This window comes from Vulpes vulpes, chromosome 12, assembly GCF_048418805.1.
Source record: "Vulpes vulpes isolate BD-2025 chromosome 12, VulVul3, whole genome shotgun sequence".
Classification (NCBI taxonomy): Eukaryota; Metazoa; Chordata; class Mammalia; order Carnivora; family Canidae; genus Vulpes; species Vulpes vulpes.
In genome coordinates, this window is record NC_132791.1 from 24,677,917 (window position 1) to 24,693,243 (window position 15,327).

The window sequence follows — 15,327 nt, forward strand, 5'->3', positions numbered from 1 at the left end:
TATTTTTCTGCCATTTCTGGCAGCCCATCAACACCGGGGGCTTCTTTCAGAAAGAAAGTGGCAAAACCCAAGACTGCCTAAGCAGAATTTCCAGTGTCATCTTGGAATCTGGGGCATTGGTTACTCAATTTACGGAGTATCTAGAACATGAGTCCTAGCCATTTCCATTCTCTGATAAGTTAGCAAGTATCAATTTTCAGTCCTTATGCTTTTTGTTTTTCTGCAACACAAATTATCCTCCTACTTCAAGCCCCATTTTACTATCTGGCAGGCAATTTGATTACTTTCAGGTAAAACTGTTCATTTCAGGTTTTTACTTGAGTTAACCCAGGATTTTGTCCTCCCTGATTCCACCCTTAAGCCCAGAATTGGCATCTAAGGTACAGGGACCTTATGTAGCATCACAGCATCGTTGAGAAGAGAATCAAACACTTGATTATTGGCACCTTTCCACACTGTTGGTACAAAGCTTCCCTTTATGCTCAGGCACCGCTATCCTGCCACACTGGCACCTCCTGGAACACCAAGTTCCTAACTGACCTCTAGCCATTAAATTGTCTCCACTTCCACTGTGGTGTCCATGCGTCAGGACTGTAATATCCCCTTAAGTTGACTTTCTCGTTTCCCCAGTGAAATTTCTCCACACTTCTCTGGGACCCAGGGGAGGTTTATTACTCCTATACCTTTCTTATCAGTGACAAACCCACTGGGGATATTTTAGGTCTTCCTTGTTTCAACACCATCTGCAACCACCTCTGCTGAACTACTGCCACACTGTGGTAGAATGTTCTGTGAAGTTGGCACTTCTCAGTCCAGTTGGGATGCAGGGCAGAGATCTGTTCTCCTCTAAGATCCTCATTCTTGTTTGGGGGTTCTACTGTTTCTTCATTTATAGCAAGTCTTAGGGGAATGGAGCATGTCAGAGCCCAAGGACCCTCCTCAGATACCATCACCAGACTCTTCTCTTTTGTTTCCCTTCTAACTCTTTCCTCTAACATCAGAACAGAGAAGCTTTTTATTCCTTTCTCAGGCATTAGGGGGAGAAAGCTGGCAGATCATCCCTACTGTATTTTCCCCTCGACAGTGGTGGTCCATTGAGCGAAAGGGGAAGGAGCCACAGAATAGAATGAAGTATAGTTGTAAAAGACAGTGATTATAATTCAAAACCTTATCCTATCCCAGTAAAATAGTTTAAACATATGAGACAAGAATAGTAAGTAATTGTATAGTGCATACTGTGTGCTAGACACAAGGTGCCACCCATTTAACTCATTTATTTCTTATACATATTATTTATTCCTCAGATATCATTATTAGTAGTAGTATTCTCCCTTTTAACAGTGGGGAAACTGAGGCAAAAAGAAATGAAATGATTTATCTGACATCTGTGAGATAGTAATAGGTAGTAACTGTTGGATTAAGGAGTCAAATCCAGGCATTCTGTGTTCTTAACCCTTATATGGCTTCACTGCTTACATACAAAAATAATTGTTTAGTCTTCAGTGCTGTGGGGATTAGAGCAGGAAGAGAAAGGTATAGTTTTTGTTGAAAACTTATGCTTGCTAATTTCTCACTGTTCCTCCTCTTTTCAAAACAGTTTGGCACCACATCCTCAGTTGTGGAGTCTCTTCTCCACCCACATTGGGTTTATAATCACTTATCCAATCTGGTGAAACATAAAGAATGCCCTGAAATGAACCAGTGGAAGAGAATGTGTGCGTGTGCTTGTGTGTGTGTGTGGTAGGGAGCTCCAAGCTGATAGGTCCTACTCTTGAGATCCACAAGAAGTGTCTAATTCATGGGTATTGTATTCTACATAATATACCAAACACATGTGGTAGCTCAATGATATAAACTAAAGTTAGCAGTTTTTGTTCTTTTTAAAAAATAAGCATTATGAACAGAAGCACTTTGTCAAGGTCTTCTCTGTACCTATCAGAATTTGTAGGAGGCAAGTGTACACATGATCGTATGTGACACTTCTCTTGTACAAGTTTCTCTTCTGCTTTCTCTCTAGGCACCCAACAAAATTCTCTTCTTCATAATATATGAAATAGTGAAATTGCTGGTGACATTTTGCAATATGGTCTGACAACTGGTGAATTTGGGAAATGATGTAATGGAATTAGGATGGAATTAGGTGAAACTGCTGAAATTCTTATTTTTCCTCATGGAACTTTGCCAACATTTTGTTTTCTATAATTCTGCAGAAATAACATGAAACAAAATTGGACTTTCTCATCAGTTGGAGAAATTGCAACTTGTGTTTATCTAGCTGTTATGACATGCAAAATATTTTCTCATGGCTTGGAATTAAAAGGGAGTCAGCTGAAATTGTGAGTATTTGTTGAAATCCTTGAAAAAGCTTTTGAATGGTAGGGAAATGCAAGTGGTAAATAAACAGCCATTAGGAAATCATGCAGAGAGAAATTCCCAGAAACTGAAGGATGTGGGGAAACCAGAGTGGGAATTAGTAACAGAAAGATTAGAGTGCACATAGCAATGGTGATAATAAAGCAGTGAGAATAATGCTTCCTCAGATACCAAATACTCTCCCCCATTTTCAGAGATGTGCAGTGATCTGAGTACTGAGAACATGTAAGTGTGAGACATGTTTAACCCCAGTGTTCACCTCCTGATACAAGCTCCAGTTCTATGGTCTTGCTCACACAGTCCAACTGCCAGCACCTCCAAAACTCTTAAAAGCTTCATTTTAATGGCACCAATTCTCCCTTTATCCAGGCACCTATCTCTTACTCAAACCCGTGGTATACAAAATCAATTTTTTCTTGTCTCTCTAGGAAAAGAGCAGCTCAAACCCCTTTAACCTCCAACATCTCACTTCTGATCTAGTTTCTAAATCTGATCATAGCCTTAGGGTCTAACTGGAAAGGAAAGCCAATCAGTGCCATGAGGTAGCCAGACTTATGGGGATGGGCATGAAGATAGGAGAAGGATCAAATCCCTCAAAGGTTCTTGTCTAAGACACACTGCCTTAAGAACAGTATTCTCTGCTGAGCTGAGAGTTGGGTACCCCAGGGAAATCCATTGCAAGAGTCCTCAAGAAATAGAAGAAGAGGGGGATCCCTGGGTGTCTTAGTGGTTTAGTGCCTACCTTCAGCCCAGGGCGTAATCCTGGAGTCCCAGGATCAAATCCCATGTCAGGCTCCCTACTTGGAGCCTGCTTTTCCCTCTGCCTGTGTCTCTGCCTCTCTCTCTCTCTCTCTCTCTCTCTGTGTCTCTCATGAATAAATAAATAAAATATTAAAAAAATAAATAGAAGAAGACCGGGACACCTGGGTGGCTCAGTGGTTGAGCGTCTGCCTTTGGCTCAGGGTGTGATTCTGGTCTGGAGATCAAGTCCCGCCCGCATCGGGCTCCCTGTGAGGAGCCTGCTTCTCTTTCTATGTCTCTGCCCCTTTCTCTCTGTGTCTCTTATGGCTAAATAAATAAAACCTTTAAAAAAAAAGAAATGGAAGAAGACCAGTTTTGAGAGGCTGGGTACTTTGAGGTAGAAATCTTAAATTTGTCTGATTACAAAAGAAAATCTTTCAATCATATTCAAATTCATGCTTAATCAGTGGCCAGAGATAGAAAGGAGGTCTTAAACTGGAATGGTATGAAACTTCTGAAATCATACATAAAGCAGTGTGTGTGTGTGTGTGTGTGTGTGTGAGAGAGAGAGAGACAGAGAGAGACAGAGACAGAGACAGAGAATATCTTCCAGAAAAGAGAATCCATTTTTTTCCCACTGTTCATAATATTTTCAAATTCTCAAAGGAATTTGCAGCATCTACCCCACCTCCACTGTCACCAAAGTTAAAAACCAGTGACTTCAGGAGATTACAGAATTTTGAGCTGAAATGAATCTTGGATGGTATTTAGTTCATTTCTGCTCCTCTTTTAATTTTTCTGATATAACAATTTGAGTCTGATTAATTTGAAATGTTTCATAAACATTGAAGTTCTCTATAGATCTTTCTCTTCCAAAACACCTTCCAGATGGTTCTGGAAAATGCATCATGAAGACCCAGAGTAGGGCTCTGAGTGGTAGGGTGACTATCTACCCATGTGTGTCAGAATGACTGCTGAGGGGGTGGAAGGCACATTGTTGTCCTCTAGTTTATCTTCATGTCTTACTTAGAGCACAAAGACGGAACTCTGTAGTTTAGGATCTCAAGTCCCTCCATTTCAGAGAGAACGGATGAGATTTATTCTTATTATAAGAACCTGGCATAGTCCCACCAAATGATTTCACTGTGATTATTTTCATGGCCCAATCTTCTCCTGAACATTTACACATTTATTTCTTTTACTTTTCTGCTTAAAGCAGCTTGAAGATACATAATTCAAGATGATTATACTTTGAAAAAAGTCTCATCTGTTCAACACAAATATTGAAAAAAGAAATCAGCCTGACACTTGGCACTCCTCACTGCAGCTGGGTTCACTCTTCCCAAGTCCAATGTTTTCATTCAGTGAATAGAAGTTATAGATGAAGAGCAGATTGAAAACCACATAATTCTAATATCCACATAAGATTTATCTAGGATGAGATCAGAAGTAGGAGAACAGTCGGTTTATTCTTTTAATAGGTAGGTCATAAATGAGGCCTTCTCTTTAAGAAGTAGAGAAGAAAGAATTTGGTAACCATTGGCTATAAGGATGGCGGTTGAGGGTAGGGGGAGTTAAGAATGACTCCCAGGCTTCTGACTCGGCAATTGGGGCACACAGAAGGAAGAACTTTTGGGAGAAATAAATGAGACCCATTTTGGATATGTTACATCTGGATCCAGGTGAGGAATTTGGCATGCAGTTCAATATGAGGGTCTGAACTTCCAAGCAGAGGGTTGGGCTGAAGATATGATTTATTTGAGAGTCATCAGAATACCTACAGCTTACATACCTACAGGGAATTAGAGAAGAGAATTTCAAAAGGAAAGCAGATAGCGATGCCAAATATCTCAGAGAAGTCAAGTATGAAATAACCAGCTACTCACTGGCTTTAACAATAAGGAAGTTATTGATGACTTTAGGATAAGCAGTTTCTGTAGATTTGTGGGGCAGAGCAAAGAAGTGACAAAGCTGAATGGAGATGACTCCAGAGACCTGGATATAAGAGAAAAATGTATCCAGTGATAGCCAGGGAAGGCATGTAGGATGGTGGGAGTTTTATTTGTTATTTTTTAGAAGAGACTTGAACATGATTAAGTTTAGATGAGATGAAACCAGAAGGAAGGAGAAGTTGAAGAAACAGAACAAATGAATCATTTGATAGAACAACTTCCTGAATGGAAATGGGGGAGAATAAATTCAAGAGCGCTGATACTGGCCTTGAGGCATACATCCTCTTAAGTCACTGGGTATAGATAAATTCATGAGAGGGAATAGAGAACTGAGGAACCTCATCCTCGTCATCTTAATTCATAAGGTAAAGAAAATGGGAATACTTGAGGTAGGCTACAGAGCATTAGAAAAGTGGCACAAGCTTGGGCCTACCATGGAGAAGAAGATTAAAAGAACAGTGACTGGGGAAACAGATAGGGTTGGCTAGCAGCACTGGTGACCCAGATGAGACTGGAAATCCCAACACTATGGTAGCATCAATCCACCGAGCTGTGTGTATTTCTTTAATGCTTGGCTACTAGTGTGCAGAGCTGGAGAAGATAGATATGTTTGGGTTATTCAGAACTGGGGATTATAAAACAGAAGTAATATCAGGGCAAAGGGATGAAGGAGTTGGGTTATCTAGGTAGAGAGTAGAACTGATGGGCTATAGGATTTGGGCAGGAGAGGGAAGGGTGATGCAGGAAGGGACTGATGCAAAGTGAAAGGCTGAGATAAAATGAACTACTCATGTTGCTGAAGATCTTATAAAGATCAGAGACCAAGTAGGGTCAGAGGCTAGAAAGTTCTAAAAAGACAGGATAGTGTGGTCAGAGAATGCCTACACTAAAATATGTTTTTCAGAACACTTTACTTCTATTTCCACATTGTACTGTAGAATTTAAAAGTGCATCATGAATGAAAATACAAATGTCTGGTAAATTATTTATTTTGTATTATCTGTGCCTTAGGCTTTCTTCTATGTGATAATCCCATTCTCTTCATTGAAATAGGAAAATGTGGACCAGGGCTAAGAGTATTATTTCTCCAAAGCTTTGACCATTTTATATATACAATGCTATTATATTTTTACTTTAAATATAAGATCTTGGGAAAGAAGCCAGTGTTTTCTATTTCAGCAGTCCCAGCAGCTGTTACAAGCATAAGCAAGCCTTCAATACATGTGCTTTCTCTGGCTTTGTGTTTTCCCCTAAATTTAAGTTGGTTATAGGAAAAATTTAACCTATAAACCTCAAGATGACATATCACATCAGTAGACCTGACATGACATTAACTAATGGTAACAAGGTGGACCCATGGAACATCAGGGAGTCTGTGCACACCATTGTGACCTAGACTGGAAGCTGAGTCTGAAACTCAGATATGTATAGGTTAGAAGTGCACTGCCTGTGCAGGTTGCCTCCATTCCATCTAAGGCTGCTTCGGCTATAAATTAGAAGAGATGTTAAGAATCAAACATGCCCATAATTTGAACATAGTTCAGTAAGAACACAAATATTTCCTTTGTTATGCCTCATTTTGCTATAATATGTATTTAGTAATTTGCAGATTAGGTTGAAAATGCAAACAAAATTATGGGTAATGAACTAGAACCCTATTTGCAGCAGAAATTGCCCTAAGACATTTTATTAGTCAGTAGGACTAACGTGCATCTCAGAATCCTGTTCAGTTGTCTTATAATGAAACAGAATAAAGACCGAGTTGATACATGTGATGGCCACCAGGATCTAGGGAAAAAATAGCATCCCCCACCCAAGACAGCAAGGATTTATCATTGGGTCTTCACACACAGGGTGCTCAGACCAGCTAGCAAAGAGATTCTTGTTCCTTTGCCAAGTATATTCCTTACAAGATTAAAAATAGGGACAGTGTCTATCCATAGCAGGTGCTTAGTTAAATGGCAGGCAGGTCTGTTCTTATCTCCCTTCCTTTGACGAAGATTGTGTCTCTGGCTACCACATTTCATGATCTTAACATCATCTAACTTCCATACGCCTCAAACCACTTGCTAAGGGTAATTTGTCTTCCTATGTAGATTTTTCTAAAAAAGGACAACTCCCTGGCATGCTGATATGAATATTCCAGTTTGCTTAACAGTTCTGTCTTTCCTTATAATTAATGAAATAACATTCTGGTTTATTTACCAATCTCTTGTGAGATGGCTAATTAGGATGAGTTGCTGTCCTTGGTTCTGATGAATTTGGGAAAGAAAATGTAAATTTTTCCACCTTTAAAGAAAATGAGGGCAGCCCAGGTGGCTCAGTGGTTTAGCACCGCCTTCAGCCCAGGGCGTGATCCTGGAGACCCAGGATCGAGTCCCATATCAGGTACCCTGCATGGAGTCTGCTTCTCCCTCTGCCTTTGTCTCTACCTTTCTCTCTCTCTGTGTCTCTCGTGAATAAATAAATAAAATCTTAAAAAAAGAAAAGAAAAGAAAAGAAAATGAGCAGGCCTGGATTCTACAGAAGCAGTGCCACTCAGAGAAGTCCCACCTGAGCTACCTCTCTCAGATATTTTTTTTCTGTGTCAACAAATACCACATATGTCTTCTCAAATCATGCACCATTAGCCCTTATTCCAGTTTCAGTGCCTAGAATTCTACAAAATGGCCTGTAACTCAAGTAACCTTGACCTTGATGAGGGGCTTTGTTATCAAGCAATGGAGCTCAAACTTTAGTATCTTCTGGGTGCTTGTGAAAATCACATTCCAGGCTTCCCTATAGTGATCCTGTTTCAGCAGATCCAGGTGGGATTTGAATGTGCATTTTTTAAAAAGATTTTATTTTTAAGTAATCTCTACACCCAATGTGGGGCTCAAACTCAATCCCAAGATCAAGAGTCACACGCTCCAACAACTGAGCTAGCCAGGTGCCCCTAGAATGTACATTTTTAGCACATTTAGTAACTAATTCTAATACACATAGTCAATAGACTACACTTTAAGAAATGGCTTTAGATTGGTGTGCTAACTCATTTGTGTCTATAGCACTAGCAAGGGATATTTTCTGTTCTTGAGAGCCATGAGTACCTCCCTGTCCCCACCAGAGTGAAATTAGACACATCCAGAGGAAGGAAAGTGGGAGGAAATGAAGCCAGGTGAAGTAACAAAGAACAGAAAGAAATGGTAGTGGCCTGGAAAAGGAGCCCCACAGCTTTCCTGTGGATCTTCCATTGGAAGCTGTTTGCCTGCTCGTGGATGAGACAGTTTGTCTGCCAGACAAGTTGGGTCTACTGCACACTCCCTTGGGCAGAAGCAAATTTCAGGTTTAAAGGATGTTTACCTTAATTTAGCAATGACTGCTTTGGCCAGGGGCAGATACTTCTCAAGCTGCCTCAAATGGTGGTAGCAGCATGTTGTGTTGAAAATGTGTATGTGGCAATAAGGCTTCTTTCTCTTGTCCTAGAGGTCAACAATATTGGAATTTCTCATTCGTATTTAGTGCTGGAAATCTTTATTAAGTGGCATTTGGCAATCTTATCTAGATACTCATATAATGCTAGAGCTAGGGGCTAATTTACAGAGTATGGTTGAGCTCCTTCTCCTTTTAAAGATGCAGAGACCAAGACAGAGGGAGGATGGGTGAATCACCAAAGTCCAACAGCTTCATAGAGGAACAGCTGGGACTGGAAGTAGGTCTCTTGAAATCAGTGCAGAGCACTCTGCTGCCTGCTCCCAAACCACAGCCACGAGACAAGTGCCTGCTGAATCAGCACAGATGAGTTAGATATATTGGTTTGATAACTGTTTAAGCCTATTTTATTATATGGATAGCAGACACTATTAGCTGCTTTGCATTTCAATGTCATCTGTTTAATTCTACACAATTCCTCCCTTCCTTAAGCATCTTTCTGTCTTTCTTTTTCTTTCTTTCTTTCTTTCTTTCTTTCTTTCTTTCTTTCTTTCTTTCTTTCTTTTTCTTTCTTCTTTCTTTTTTTCTTTCTCCTCAACAGTGATTCTTCCAAGTCAGCATTCCTCCTTAACTAAGTACAATTGCCATCTAGTGGCTCAAAGATAGCAATAAAATTTCCTGCAAAAGCTTTGTATGTAGGCCAAAGGAATCAGAGAATTTTTACAGCCTGGAAGAGAACCTTCAGGATCGTCATGTCCAACATCTTCATGTTTCAAATAAGGAAAATGAGGCTCTTGAGGAGAAAGCAACTTTCTGGAGGCCTCACAGTAGGTCAGTGGAGCCAGGGGTAACCTTGACCACATTGAGGACATGATGTGGGTATTGCCTGGCCCCAACCTCTTGCATGGTGGATGTGCTCCTGGAGGGCAGGAAGGTGGGTGCACCTGGGATTCCAGAGTACCTGGCCCAGGGCCCGATGTACAGTAGTGCCCAGTGTATGTGTGATGGGTGAGTCAGTCCTCCATGACCAGACTCATGTTACTAGCTTCTATTTTTTTTTCCATGGTGCCATCAAGTCAAACCAGTTGTTCCCACAAAGGAGGCTCCAGCAATGTGGTGTGGTGTCTGGATGGAGGTTTGCATTAGCTGAGTCAACTGAACAGTGTGCTATGCCTTCCAGTTGGCACAGTGTGCTTTCTGCCTCACCTTCAGCCACATACTTCTGCACTCTTTCTGACTGACCGTCTCTTGTCCAGGATTCTTTTGTGTTCAGAGTGAATTTCCTGACAGGCGGCAAATCTAAGCATCTCCTGCCAGAAGTGAGGTGAGCACTCAGGGCCTCATCCCCTTCTATTTATAATGTGCATTGATGTCAGGCAGCCCCAAAGAAGGTACTCAGGGCAGAGTTCAGAACACACCTGACCTCCATGCAGGATGGCTCCATGGGGGTTGGGAATGGGCAAGCACTTTAAATGGCTGCAGATGGTGAGGGTGACAGGGTGACAGACTGTGGGAGGCAGTTTTCTTTGTGTTCCAAATAGGCTGAGGATTTTCTTTTATTCACTGAAAGTCTCTGGAAGAAAATGGGGACAGGGAGAGTGTCAGGCATAGGCAGCCCCTGTGGGGAAGGTTTTCTTGAGATCCTCAGATGGGCTTCTGAAGGGGAATAATTCCAGGGAAGCCCCTGGAATTATACACAAAATTTAGTGTCAATGTATCACTTTTGGGACAAAAGTTCTCTATCTTTTATAAGCTACTCAAAGGAGTCCATGATCCAATTATGTCAAGAACCACATGTCCAGATCAAGCCCATCTCCAAACTCTTCAAAATGAACCAGTTCTTTGTCTCAGGAAGAGAAGATTCAGCCATAGTTGTATGTTCTTACCACTGTTCTCATCTATACCTGATGTCCTTTTATTTTTATTTGTTATTTTTTTTAATTTTTAAAAAAAGATTGTATTTATTTATTCATGAGAGTCATACAGAGAGAGAGAGAGGCAGAGTCACAAGCAGAGGAAGAAGCAGGCTCCATGCAGGGAGCCCGATGTGGGACTCGATCCTGGGTCTCCAAGATCAGGCCCTGGGCCAAAAGCAGCACTAAACTGCTGAGCCACCGGGCTGCCCTCCTGATGTCCTTTTAAAAGGGTGTGTTCACATAAAAAACAAGTAGATAAGCACAATTTTACTGTGTTGACTGCCTTTTATAATGAGTACATATCTAGGTCCCAAACTGAGGCATGCAGAAAAGATACATTTCTTTCTTTTTTTTTTTTTTTTTAAGATTTTATTTCTGTATTCATGAGAGACACACAGAGAGAGATTGAGAGAGAGAGAGAGAGAGAGAGAGAGAGAGAGGCAGAGACACAGGCCGAGGGAGAAGCAGGCTCCATGCAGGGAGCCTGACGTGGGACTCAATTCTGGGTCTCCAGGACCACACCCTGGGCTGAAGGCGGCACTAAACGCTGAGCCACCTGGGCTGCCCTTCTTTTACCTTTCTAAAATTCAAATTAATTTCTATTTTGAGTCTCCATTCCTTTCATGTGACAGAGACTTAATCCCTCTGTTTGGGATTTTCTATTTCTCTCTCTGCCCCAAAGGATTGTGTGACAAATCTGGGGGCACTTACCTAGAACTGAAGTGCCTACCTAGGACTGAGATGGGTATAATTGGAAGTATCTGTCTTTTTTGTCATTTGTATACAAAATCATGTGCTGAGATCCATCCTTGATCCACTGAGTCCCTGGCTGTGGGACCACACGTGTTACCACTGAGTTTTCTATCTTCTGTCCTGGTCCTGGCAGACCAGGACACTATCTTCATGATGAATCCCTGAGGCTGCATGTGGCTCTTAGCCCGAGCTAAGGCTCTGTGGTCTTGCTTCTTTCCAGGACACTTTGATCTAGGAAAAAAGATGCTTTGGATCTCTCTTTGAAGTCCAAAGTTACCAAATCTTCCCATTTGTTTTTCAAGAAGAAGCTGGAAATTTTCACATTATGCAAACTTTCCTGATTTTAAATGTTGGAAATTAATTCATTTTGGAAAAATAGTCACTGTGAGTAAAAAAACAAAACAAAACAAAACAAAACACACTTTCCATGGCCCAATTTTGCCCCTAAGGCCACCATTTTACAGCCTCTGCCCTAAAGGCTTAGACTTATGGAAACTAAAGCAGGGAAGACACCCATTTTTCTACTTTCAAATGTGTCACTCTCCCTGAGGCAGAAAGCACAGAATCATCTACTGGACTAGGAGAGAAGGGCAGGGGGGAGAAATCTGGGGGCAAAACATTAGTTAATATTTCATAAGTCTTATCTTTCTACACCGTGATATTGAGCTTATAAAGATAGTTTCTGTATTTTAAAAAAAATAAAACTTATTCTATATCCAGGGAAAAAAGGCTTGAGATTACACAATATATTTTCAATAACGTAATCATGTTAAGCAAATGCTTTCAATGTAATTATAGAATTTTATATTGGGTTTCCTTAATGATTGTTTAATCCAATTCCTGAGGCTAGATTAACAAAATGAGACAACTGAAGCCTACAGAAGTGAGTTAGTTTTGGTCACCCAGCCAGTCACTGCCAGCCAGATATAGAGTCTCTGACTTTCAGCTCTTTCTGTCCAGTACTGGATAAACCAAGGACCAGGGTACTGCACCCTGCTTGAGTTGGGAGTAGGGGATGGCATGGGAATGGAGGTGGTGCTAGAATGCAGTGCTTAAAGTGAAGGAGGGAAGATCCAAAGGGACATGACCCCAGGAGAAGTCTGATAACTCAGGACTGATAACCTCTTAGAATTTTCATTAAAATTTGAGAAATGCTATTCTAGCCTAATAGTTCTCTACCTTGGCTATAGTTTAGAGTTGTTTAGAACCTGAAGAGCTTTAAAATTTAAATTAAAAAATTTTTAGAGTACAGGGAGGCCTGTACTCTACCCCTAAAGATTCTGACTTTATCAATCTGGTGGTAGGGTCAAGGTATCTGTAGTTGGAAAGGCTCTCCTGGTGATCTTCCTGTGCAGTGAGGTGTAGAATGACTGCTCCAGGAGAATGACTGCTCCAGCCACACAGAACCACCACCATTTTCCAAATGGAATGCACCTGCCCTCCCTGTGCACTTGCTTTCCTCTCAGCCATTGGGGATCCCTGGGTGGCTCAGCGGTTTAGCGCCTGCCTTTGGCCCAGGGTGTGATCCTGGGGTCCAGGGATTGAGTCCCGCATCGGGCTCCCTGCATGGAGCCTGCTTCTCCCTCTGCCTGCATGGAGCCTGCCTCTCTCTCTCTCTCTCTCTCTCTCTCTCTGTCTCTCATTAACAAATAAATAAAATCTTTAAAAAAAAAAGAAGGAATAATTGGAAACAGATTGTATGGTCCATAAGGGCAGGGATTGTTCATTGGTTTTGTTCCTTGCTGTACTCCGATGCCTACAACAGTGCCTCCAATCTAGAAAGGGTTGGAGTGAATGGATGGATATTGAATAAGTGGTGATTCTGAGAAGGCTTTCTCTTCTTCTCCTTTCCCATTTATCATTCATTTCAGTGACAGTGGGCTTTGTTTTGAGTGCTGTAACAGATGCTGTTTTGAATTGCCAGACGAGATCACCAGGAGCTCCCTTTAAGGATATCTGGCTTTGGAAATTTGCTAACCCTGACGACAGTATTTGCAGGCAAAGTGTGACTCAATCTCTTAAGTACTTCTTAGAAACATAATAATCTTTCAGACTGACTAAATATAATATAGTCATAAGACCCTAACTTTATCATTATTCACCCTCATTTCAACACACACACACACACACACACACACACACACACACACACACAAAGATCCTGAGTAACACTGAGCTGTTACACATGGAGCGGCACTCAGGGCTTGGTAAACCAGGACCACATCATTTCTGCCCTTAAGAACTCAGAAGCCCAATGGGCTGAATCAGCACTGAATTTGACCATCTCTTGATGACTGCTTGTCTGACTAAACCTCTGACAGAGAATGACAGAATTTTAGAGCTGGAAGGGATCTTTGAGATCATCTGGTTTAACCCTATGCATTTGATGAATAAGGAGGCTGAGATCCAGAGACATGTCATTGCTCAAAGTAACACAGCTCATTAGCTGCTGAACAAGCATTAGCTGGTGTCACTCGCATTTTCTGTTTACTTTGTTACCAGCTCTAGAACTGCCTCATACTGCGTCCAAATCATTTAATGTAGGAATGGCAAGTCATTCTCTGTTCCTTATCATGAAAAAGGACTTTAAAGGAGAGTTGTGATCCTAAAAATCAACTTCTTTAGGTTAAAAGTGAGGTTAGAATGTGTTGAAATACATTGGTCTCAGTTTGAAAGAACAGATGGTGATTTTTTTTTTAGCTTTTCAACTGAAAACATTAATTTCCTTTAAAGTTTTTCTCAAAACCAAATTCTTTTTCCAGATTTAGAACTTCACAAAACAATGTCTTAACCATGCTGAATTATTCACTGTCCCACAAATGTACTGTATATTTGTAGAGTATCCTTTTCCTCCCTAATCCAGTTTTTTGTCCTGGCTGATCTCTATGCAGTCACATCCTACATGTTCTTCCAAATCTACTTAAATTTCCTCTCCTCTCTAAGTGTCCTCTTGACCATCTGCCTTGCCTGGAATAGTATCTTCTTTTTCCCAATTTCTTTAATGTTTGTGAGAGAATTTAATAGCAACCTATTCAATTTTATTGTATATTAGAAAAATATATTAGCACATCAGACCCATGATTTCAGTTATTTTTTAAAAATATCACACTGATAATTTTTATATCATTAATGGAAGGATGTCTTTGTTATTGCTATCATTTATTATTTCTGCAAAACAAACTTCTCCAAAACTTAATGGCTTAAAAAAGAATGACTCTTGAGCTCATAATTTTATGGTTCAGCAATTTAGTCTGAATTCATTTAGGCAAATCTTTTGGTTTCAAATGGGCTCCATGTGTCTGTGGTCAGCTGCAGCTTTGCTAAGGCTAAGCCTATGGGGATTGGCTAGTTGTCTGTTGGAGCCCCGTCTTTCTTCTTCACATGGTCCACCATCCCCTATTAGGTTTGCCAGGCTTTTTCTATGGTAGAGCCAGGGGTCCAAAGAGATATAGCGGAAGTGTGCACAGCCTCTTGAGGCCATGTGAAACTAGTACACCATCACTTTTGCTGTATTATAGTGGTTCAAGCAAGTTGCAAGTCTAGTTCCTCTCTCTCTAAGTGTGAGGAGCTGCAAAGTCATATTGCAGGGGATACTGATGGGAAGAAGAGCTAGGGAAACATTGCAATCAATTTATACCAAAGTTGATTTACATAAATTGGATGCAGTAGGAGACTATGGAAAAGACTGAACTGGTTACCCAAGTGACTGAGTGCAGATGGATACAATCCATCTGTTGATCAATCATTTATTGCCTTGTAACAATTCTGGTATGACCATCGGTAGCACCAGCCTGAAATGCAGCTAGAATGTGGCATCTCCTATATCTTAATCTCTATGATCTGGGTTATTCTAGCCTCACCTAAGGCCTCCCTTCAGATCTCAGGATTGGAGTGTGTTTGAGCAGTTAGAGAGGGAGGGTGTTAGGGCAGAGGAAGATTCCCTAAGGACATCTTACCTATGTTGTCTTTTTCCACAGTCTTCAGGCAGTGGATATCATTGAGGTGGAACCTGGATCAATCTCAGTGTATCTGGATACTAGTGTTGCTGACTTGCTCTTGGATTGCTAGTTTGGGGCAGGTATTAACTATTCTGACTTAGCCATTATGATACAGCCATGTTAAAGCCAAGAACATTTTGCTGGGGCACAAAGTACAATTAAAAATTCAGTGTAAGAAGAAAC